The following is a 9471-nucleotide window of genomic DNA, read 5'->3' as shown; positions in this document are numbered from 1 at the left end:
GGACTAGTCATTTCAACTCCCGGCTTTAGTGTTTTAAAACACCTGTCCTGCCTTACTCATCAGGGACAATGTAAAGGTCAAAGGCGATATTGTAGGTGAATTCATTTGGAAAACTCTAAGATGCTATGCTCATATGAACTATGATGATTACTTCTAGATAAAAAGATGTTTTTAGTAACAGATACTTGGAGCTGTAACACCGATTGAAATGCAGTTTCATAAAAAGACTTGACTTTTAGAATTTATGAAATATTTAGAGAAATATTTAGAAAATATTTGTTGCCTTCCCAGGAATCTGCTAGAACAATCCAGACAATAACTAATTTTTCAGAGGAATTTTCTATATACTCTTAGCAAGAAGCAAGAGATTCGATTTAAAATTTAGAGATTTCATTTAGCCTTCTAATTCTTTTTTTTAAGCATAGGAATAATAGTCTATTCAAATGCCAGTCTAGCTTATGGTCCTTAAATCTTGTATTATATCTTCAAAATAAAAAAATAAACTACCATTAAGTGTGCATCTATTATGGCCACCTACAAGGAGCTTCAAATACTTCATGTCACATTATATCCTCTGAATAATCTTGCTTTATTACTTTATCTAGTAGGGGAGGGCAATGAGGTTCAGAAAAGGTAAGAAACATATCTGAGGTCATATAACTAGTAAAATGATCAGGATTTAAACTGCAGTTGGTCAAGCCTGAAGAGTCTGTGTTTAACCAGTGTTTGTCTAATTTATGCTCCGTGAAAAAATTCAACAGAAAAGTGAAACCTGGAGGAAAGTTAAACAAGCACCTGATTTCTTAGGAATTATGCTTCCTTTTTTCTGCTCACTCTGCTAATATAGACTTGGCCAAAAATAGACTTTTACATTCTGAAAAGCACAAAGTTTGTGGTGGTTATCTAACAGAATTAAATATACTGCAAATATAGCTGAGGGGAAAAAAGACACTCTAATTTTTTAAAAGATTTTTATTTATTTATTTTTTTAGACAGAGAAGGAAGGGAGAAGAAAGAGAGAAAAACCAATGTGTGGCTGTCTCTCATACACTCCCCACCAGGGACCCGGCCTGCAACCCATGTGCCCTGACTGGGAATCGATCCAGCCACACTTTGGTTCACAGGCTGGCCCTCAATCCACTGAACCACACCAGCCAGGTCTACGCTTTAATTTTTAAAATTAGTCACTATTGTTACAGATTTTTGCTTTCAACTCTTTTGAGTGGCATGAAATCTCCTGTCTCTTAAGGATGCTTTCTAATGTTAAGGACGATTGGAAGAATTTTTACAGAGAAATGAATGCATTGAAGGAAGAATTATACCTAAAGGTTAAGTCTTGGGCCGCCTTTTTCTAACAAGAAAAGACTTGAACTAGATGCGTTCGTTACATTACTCCCTTCTGCTGGTGGACGCCACTGAGTAAGCGTCGTTGAAGCTCTCTCTTCTGCAGTCGTCATGTCTAAGGCAGAGTCTCCCAAAGAGCCGGAACAGCTCCAGAAGCTGTTTATCGGAGGTTTGAGCTTTGAAACAACAGATGAGAGTCTGAGGAGCCATTTTGAGCGATGGGGATGCTCACAGACTGTGTGGTGATGAGAGAGCCAAACACCAAGTGCTCCAGAGACTTTGGTTTGTCACCTCTGCCCCTGTGGAGGAGGTGGGTGCAGCCAGGAATGCGAGGCCACACGAGGTGGATGGGAGAGCTGTGGAACCGAAGAGGGCTGTCTCAGGAGAAGATTCTCAAAGACTGGTGCCCACTTCACTGTGAGGAAGATTTCCGTTGGTGGTATTAGACACTGAAGAACATCACCTAAGAGATTATTTTGAACAGTATGGGAAAACTGAAGTGATTGAAATCATGACTGACCGAGGCAGTGGCAAAAAGAGAGGCTTCGCTTTTGTAACTTTTGATGACCATGACTCTGTCCACAAAATTGTCATTCAGAAATACTGTACTGTGAACGGCCACAACTGTGAAGTAAGAAAAGTCCTATCTAAGCAAGAGATGGCTAGTGCTTCATCCAGCCAAAGAGGTCGAAGTGGTTCTGGAAACTTTGGAGGTGGTCGTGGAGGTGGTTTTGGTGGGAATGACAGCTCCGGTCGTGGAGGAAACTTCAGTGGTCCAGGCGGCTTTGGTGGTAGCCGTGGTGATGGTGGATATGGTGGCAGTGGGGATGGCTATAATGGACTTGGTAATGATGGAAGCAACTTTGGAGGTGCTGGAAGGTACAATGATTTTGGCAATTACAACAACCAGTCTTTCAAATTTTGGACCCATGAAAGGAGGAAACTTCGGAGGCAGGAGCTCTGGCCCCTATGGTGGTGGAGGCCAATACTTTGCCAAACCATGAAACCAAGGAGGCTATGGTGGTTCCAGCAGCAGCAGTAGCTATGGCAGTGGCAGGAGGTTTTAATTGCTGCCAGGAAACAAAGCTTAGCAGGAGAGGAGAGCCAGAGAAGTGACAGGGAAGCTACAGGTTACAACAGACTCGTGAACTCAGCCACAGTGGTGGCAGGGCCTGGCTGCTACAAAGAAGACATATTTTAGACAATACTCATGTGAATGGGCAAAAAACTCAAGGACTGTATTTGTGACTAATTATATAACAGGTTATTTTAGTTTCTGTTCTGTGGAAAGTATAAAGCATTCCAACAAAAGGTTTTTAATGTAGTTTTTTTTCCTTTTTGCACCCATGCTGTCGATTGCTAAATGTAATAGTCTGATCATGATGCTGCATAAATGTGTCTTTAAAAAAAAGATAAAAAAGAAAAGACTTGAACTAGACTCTCAAATTTTCCTGCGAAGAGAATGTAAACTGATCTTAATATAAAAACGGATAGGCTATAATAAAATAAGTCCAAACATTAAGCAATATGTGTGATGTATTAAAAACTTCACATGCGTCATCTCATTTAACCTTTACCAAAACCCTCTAATGTAGGAAGTTTTATCCCCACTTTACAGACAGGTAACTCCAGGGACCTTGCCTGACGAAGGGCCCTCTGCTAGTCTGGGGCAAAACCTGAACACTCCCAGGTTATAATGTCGCCAAGGGTCTGAGGCCCTTGCCATTCCTGACAACGCCCCCACTTTCCTTCTAGAACTGACCCTCAGCCCGGCCTCTTCCCAGGTGCCTTTTCAGGATGGAGTTCTGGACTCTTGTCTCTAGCTTGAGGTTGTGGCACCTGTCAAGCTCTTTCCCAGTCTGATCCCTGCCCTCAGCCCCTGCCTTCTGACCAGGGGCTCTGGCCCTATGGGCAGATAACCATGTAAAGTGTGATTAGTTAAGTGCTAAACTGTCATGACCAGGTTCATTGCACACCTGCAGCCCTGCAGAAACCCGGACTTCCTGTGAAAATGGCCGTCACATCTATTGCCTGATGCCTCTTCCACGTTGAGGAGTTTCCTTTGTAGTCAGAAGCTACACAGTTCTGTCTTCTATAGCACACCCCTGAGATCCTTGAACTAAGCTTGGAAGTCCTCAAACATACAGAAAATGGAAGTCTTTTCCATTACATTATATATAATATAATTTTATTAGATACAGAAAAAATAAGTCTCCTTTATGAGTAAAGGCTGCGTTGTTTCCTGGGCTGGTGGTCAGCCGTCCTAGGGGCTCACAACTTCCTCAAAGCAACTGCCTTTCTGCTTCAACTAGCCGGCAGTTCTGTCTGTTGTTCCAAACCCCAAAACCCTAAAAGATATCACCCTTCTCTCACACTGCATTTTGTAATATTCTGTGTACTTCCCTAGGGGATAGACCGCTATTTGTACATGTTTGTTTTCCCCAAAGTGTCTCAAGTTGTTGCTAAATGTGCAATTTAATGATAAGGACCTCTTTTTTTTCCCCCTTCTGGATTGGTTTCTAGGTTCCTTTTCACATTCCCAGTGGTTCTTTACCATGGAGGCTTTTCTAAAGGAAGTCAGTGAAAACCCCTTATGACAGACTGGCTTCCCTTCTGTGAACTCAGCAGGGTGCCCTGTCACCACCTAGAAATGCTTCTCACGACACTCTGTGCTGGGCAGTGGCTGGCCTCTCTGGATCACCTCTCCACTCTGGTCCACTCTGCCCTCTGCTCCAAAGTGCCCACCAGCACGGACCCCATCAGTGGGGAAGCTGGCAGCAGATACACCCAAAGGGAGTGAGGTTGGGGATTCTTTCTCCTGATTCTCTCTCTTCAGGTCAAGGAACTAAACCTAAGTTTCCACTTCCTCATTTGTCAAGTGAGACTAATGTTGGTATTTACCTCATCAGGGGCCGTTGTGAAGATGGAATGAGGTAATCTCTGCGAAGCGTGTAGCGTGGTGCTGGGCTCCCAGTAAGTGCTTAAAAACTCTGGCCATTGTCTCTGGGGTGGAGCAAGAAAATCTATCCAATGCCTTTTATCACCTTCGGGCAGGAGATAGAAAGACAGAAAAAGCAGCAGGAAGTGGTGAGAAAAGAGAAAGAGAGAAGACAAGTGAAAGGAAGAATATACAGTTACCGTTTCCTTTAAGATTCCTATGGCAGGAATTTTTCAGAATATGCACAGTAGTGGAAATTACATAACTGTACAAACCATCAACTGCAGGGCTGAATGAGCACTAGTGGAAACCCGTTCAGTTTGAACTTGACCCACAGGGGAGGAACTGAGAATGCTCTGCTCCAACAGGTGGGGCGGGGAGGTGTGAGGTGGAGAGGGGCCACTCCCAAACACTCGCCGCATAACCTGGGCAAGGTGCTTAACCTTTCTGGGACTGGCTCTCACCAGGTGTGGAAAAGCAGAGCTTTGTTTCATGGGGTCATTGTAACTCACACGAGTCAACACGTGCAAAGGCTTAGAATGTTGCCTGTGCATATTAAGTGCTGTGTAATTGTGTTATTGTGGTTAAGGTATATATTGGCATGAGTGATGGACTGGTGGGAGATCCCAAGAAGGGTCACTGAACTGTGGAGAACCAGAATAACTTCAAAGTAAAAGTCTCTCTCTTTCTAGAAGTCTCTTTCTCTCTCTCCTCTCCCTCTTATTATGAATATCTAATGTCTACCTGTCTTTCTAACTTATAGAGATGGATAGGTATTTATTTCTCTATTTCTAGAAATGCTAACTTTTTTTTAAAAAGGCTACTACTTTTTAAAAAAGATTTTATTCATTTATTTTTAGAGGGAAAGGGAAAGAGAGAGGGAGAGAAACATCAGTGTATGGTTGCCTCTCATGTGTCCCCCACTGGGAACTGGTCTGCAACCCAGGCATCTGCCGTGACTGGGAATCGAACCGCGATCCCCCGGTTTGCAGGCCCGCGCTCAATCCACTGAGCTACACCAACCAGGGCTAGAAATGCTAACCCTTTAGTGTTAAAATTCACCATCTAAAGGAGGTGACTCCAGGATGGGGAGACTCAGAAGTCAGGTTCAGGTTGGTCTCTACTGCAAGGAGAGTAAGCTCCCGAGAACCCATGCGGCATCTCTGTAAGAGAGAGCTTGGCAATTCCGAGGAGGAACCCGGGAAGAAGGAGGTTGCATTTCGGCAATCTCAGTAATCTTAGTTTGGGAGTCAGGAGGAACAAAGTGACCTACCCGTGTCATTGGTGAGAAGCAGCGAGCACTCAGAGATCAGCGGTTGTTGTTGCAGCGGCGGCCTTTTACAGAAACACTGCGTGTACTTGGTCTTACCCTTGTTCCATCGGAAGTGTTGTTTATGTTCTATTGGAAACAACACAGGATGGTTACCAACAGAGCTATTTTCCTTTCTCGTTAGGGGAATACTGTGTGTGTGTGTGTGTGTGTGTGTGTGTGTGTGTGTATGATTCCAAATAATAATAGGTGCCATTTATAGGGTCTTTATATTTACCGGGCTAAGCAATTTATATACATTAACTCTAAGCTACAAAGCAATTCAATCAGGAAGATGAGATTGTTTTCCTTCTGCAGATAAGAAACAGCAATGTCTCATGAACACGTAGCTAGTTAGCAGTGTGGCCCAGATTCAAAAGCAGGCCGGCCAAACCCTGCCCCTCTGGTCTGACCTCCACCCATACTTGGCCTTGGCCCATACTCCTTTCATCAGATCTCTTTGTAGTTACTAAGCTATTCTAACAATATCTCCCTCTGCCCTCCTTTCATATACTTGTAATGAGGTGTCATGACAGGGACTGCATTCATTTTTGGAAGCTGAAAAAAATTTCTATTTACAAGTTATAAACTTACCTCTGCCTGAATTGAAGTTACTTTTAGGGTAGATGCTCCCTTTTTCTCTCTTGAAGTCAACACATACACATTGGGGGCCGGCGGGTGTGGACCCAAATTCTCACTAACCTGAACACAGGTGCCTTGGGGACGTTAGCTTGCTGTTACTGATGTAATTCTATCTAGCTCACCTCTTGCCTAGCAAGCCTGGAGACCACTGTCTCCCACAGCCTACCTGGGAGTCAGCTGAGACTGCGACAAAGACTCAACTCAAAAGCAGAGTCTATGGCGCTGACGCATGACCCTGATCACTGTCCGACTTCCGGAAGGACTTGGGGGACCCGTTTCTTAGCATGTTAAACAAAGGAAGATGGTACGTGTATACCAAGAAATTTCCGAGAAAAGTGATTTCATATCTAATGTATTTCAAATTCAGTACAGAGGTAGTCAACCTGTTCATAAAAAGAGGAAGATTGGGTTGATAACAGATTTCCCCTGATGCTGGAATTTATATATGACTTCTTAGTCTTGCATTCGTACTTTTGGATTAAATTTTCAGTTAGCATACAATTATGAGCTTACAGTGTCAGGAAGGCTACCGCCCAGAATGAGCTGAGACTTGAAAAGAATACAAAACTCAATAATAGGAAAATATGAAGGGAAATTACGAGGGACGTTTTAAGTTTGATTTAAGCAAGAAGAACAAGGAAGCAATCTGCCCACTGCCTGGGGCAGGTGAGGTAATGTTGATAAATTTTAGGGGAAAAAGCAGAACAGCCCCAGCTCAGTATTCTCTGCAGTAAAGGCTGTTGGGTGACAGAAAGACGGGTCAATGGAACCTCAACGTATGTGGGCAATTTATGAGAGAGTGAAGCTGATCAAAGGAAACCAATCGAAGGTAGTCAAGGCTTCTGTGGCTCAGGAAAGGGAGGGTGAAAACTGAGGGTTCCAAATTGCCTAAAATGATCCTGGAGCAGAGATAGCAAGGGAAATATCCAAAACAAAAACACAGAAGAGAAGCACATAATGTATTGATTGGTTCTCTCCAAACTATAGATCAGTAAGGCTGGTCAAATCCAAGGGCTAAATATTGAAAGGGTGGTCTGTGATGTAATGATGTGGTAACCCCGGAGAGACATGGTGATTTCTGGAGACAGCGACTGGTTCATTAGAACAAGTCCATCTGGACAGTGCTCATTTCCTTAATTGATGGGTTTCCTAAAGAAATGGAAACCATGAATACAGATTTGGGCAAGGCATTGACCAAGAGTCCAGTGACATCCTTGCAGTCAAAAGGGCAAATGTGTCCATGTCGATGGAGTCAGAGCCGTTTGCGCGGATGCAGCGCTAATGCACTGCCTAGCGCATCCTGCTTGAAGGTCTCTGGTGGAAACACAGCCCCGCTGCTCCCTCACATGCCGCATTTTCACAGCTCCCTCGAGAGGAGTTATAAGGTGGCCAGCTCACATCGGTGAGTGCCGGTGAAAGGCTGACATTTGTGGTGGGAAGGAGAATATAAATATGTAGAGAGAATATAGACAGGTCTGATAGACTCAGAAAACTAAAATGGTTTTGACGGACTGGGGCAGTGGATCTAATCCAATCTATTTAAGCCTCAATTGTCTTGCCTGTAAAATGGGGATAATAATATTCTCTTTCCCACAGGACTGCTGTGGAGTAGAGTCAATTAAGATAATGGATTAAAAGACAGTGTATGTAACTCCATGCTTAGCACATCTCAACTATTAATTTCTTTGATACTACTATTAATACAGTTACAGGCAATAGGTCAAAAACAACAATTCTGGACTTAGATCTAAAAATCTACTTCATCGCTACAAAACCAGGAAGGTATAAATTAATAGAAATTCTTTAGACAAATGGACTGAACTTACACTCAGTTTCAGCCCAGAGTATGTATATATGTATATATGTATGTGTGTGTATATATACACATATACATATATATGTATATATATACATATACATATATAAAATCCCATGGGATTATCTTGTCTCAGTAGAACTTTAGCATCCAGAACAAGGAAAGTAGATGTTCCATTTGCCCATTGCTCCTCTCTCTACACTGGAGGTGCTAATTTTGGGCTGGACCACATGCTTTCAGAGGTTCTCAGCCCTAGCTAGAAATCAGATTCACTTGGGTAGTGTTGAGAACAACCAATGTCTGGGTCCCCATCCGGACTCATTGAATCAGAATCCTGGATGTGGTGTTTAGAACAATTGGTTTACATTAGATATTGACCATTAGGAGCTTTTTACTTAAAGACAGGGTTTGAAACTTACCACCTGAAGAATGATTACACCAAGATCCAGGGGTTAGAAGCAGTGGAAAAGTGCCTTTGAAATATGGAGAGGCTATGATGTGGGAGAATGAGATTTATTTTTCCTATCCCCAGAGGGCAGAATTTAACCCCTATGAGTTATAAGGAAATAAAAACTTAATATAAATAATATCTCACACAATTAAATTTGCTAGAAAATAAAAAGCTACTTTGGGAAATGATTCAATTCCCATGATTGCCCACATCCAATGTTTTCATAACTATTTTCCAAGGATGTGATAGAAGGGGTTTTATACATATAAGGAGGCTTTATGTTTGAGTTCATTAACAAATTTATAATTTTATTAAACATCCTTATTCTTTTTTTTAATGGAAGCGACCACATTCATTAAGTAGCCAGGGATCCCACATCGGTATTTTTAAATAACTGCTTAGGAGCCTTGCCACCTCCCTGAAACGTCCTTGTCTCCAATTTCCTTTAAGGATTCACTCCAGTGATGAGAGGGCTGTACTGTCTGGCAGGAGCCTGTGGAATGTGGCCCATTACCCTCCATTCATAGTGTACCTGGGGGAGAGCTTGTAGTGCGATAACCAAGCCTCAGAGGTCACACAACAGTGATAGAGTGAAACACTGAATTCTGGCCTCCCCAGTAATTTTCTGTCTCTTTTCTACTATTCCAATCTCTGACAGGCAGGTTGAATTCTGATAAAGGTACTGCAAAGACTTCACCATATCACAAAAGACTTTTGATCTTCAGCCAGTTACTCATTTATTTGTAGTCAATACAACCGAATTCCAGTAAAATAAAGGCTGTCGATAGTGCCTTGGAGGCTCTGACAATAAAGGATTAAACCTGCATGCCAGGGCTCAGAGTCCTGGAATACCATCTGCTCGGTCCACCCCTTTCTGTTCCTATCTTTAATGCATTACTCTTTTTGAATATGAGCAACATTTCTGTGCGGCAATCGCATTGCTGTAGGTAAATGATTATTAGTTCATCAAA

General features: G+C 42.6%; 1 pseudogene; it reads left to right on the top strand.

The window, feature by feature from the left end:
• Nucleotides 1-1455: 1455 nt before the first annotated feature.
• Nucleotides 1456-2428, top strand: LOC119051863 (heterogeneous nuclear ribonucleoprotein A1-like; annotated as a pseudogene).
• The last annotated feature ends 7043 nt before the right edge of the window (nt 2429-9471 follow it).

Source organism: Artibeus jamaicensis, unplaced genomic scaffold (assembly GCF_021234435.1).
Source record: "Artibeus jamaicensis isolate MK-2021 breed Jamaican fruit bat unplaced genomic scaffold, CSHL_Jam_final contig_387, whole genome shotgun sequence".
Taxonomy (NCBI): domain Eukaryota; kingdom Metazoa; phylum Chordata; class Mammalia; order Chiroptera; family Phyllostomidae; genus Artibeus; species Artibeus jamaicensis.
This window is presented reverse-complemented; position numbering and strand designations above follow the sequence as displayed.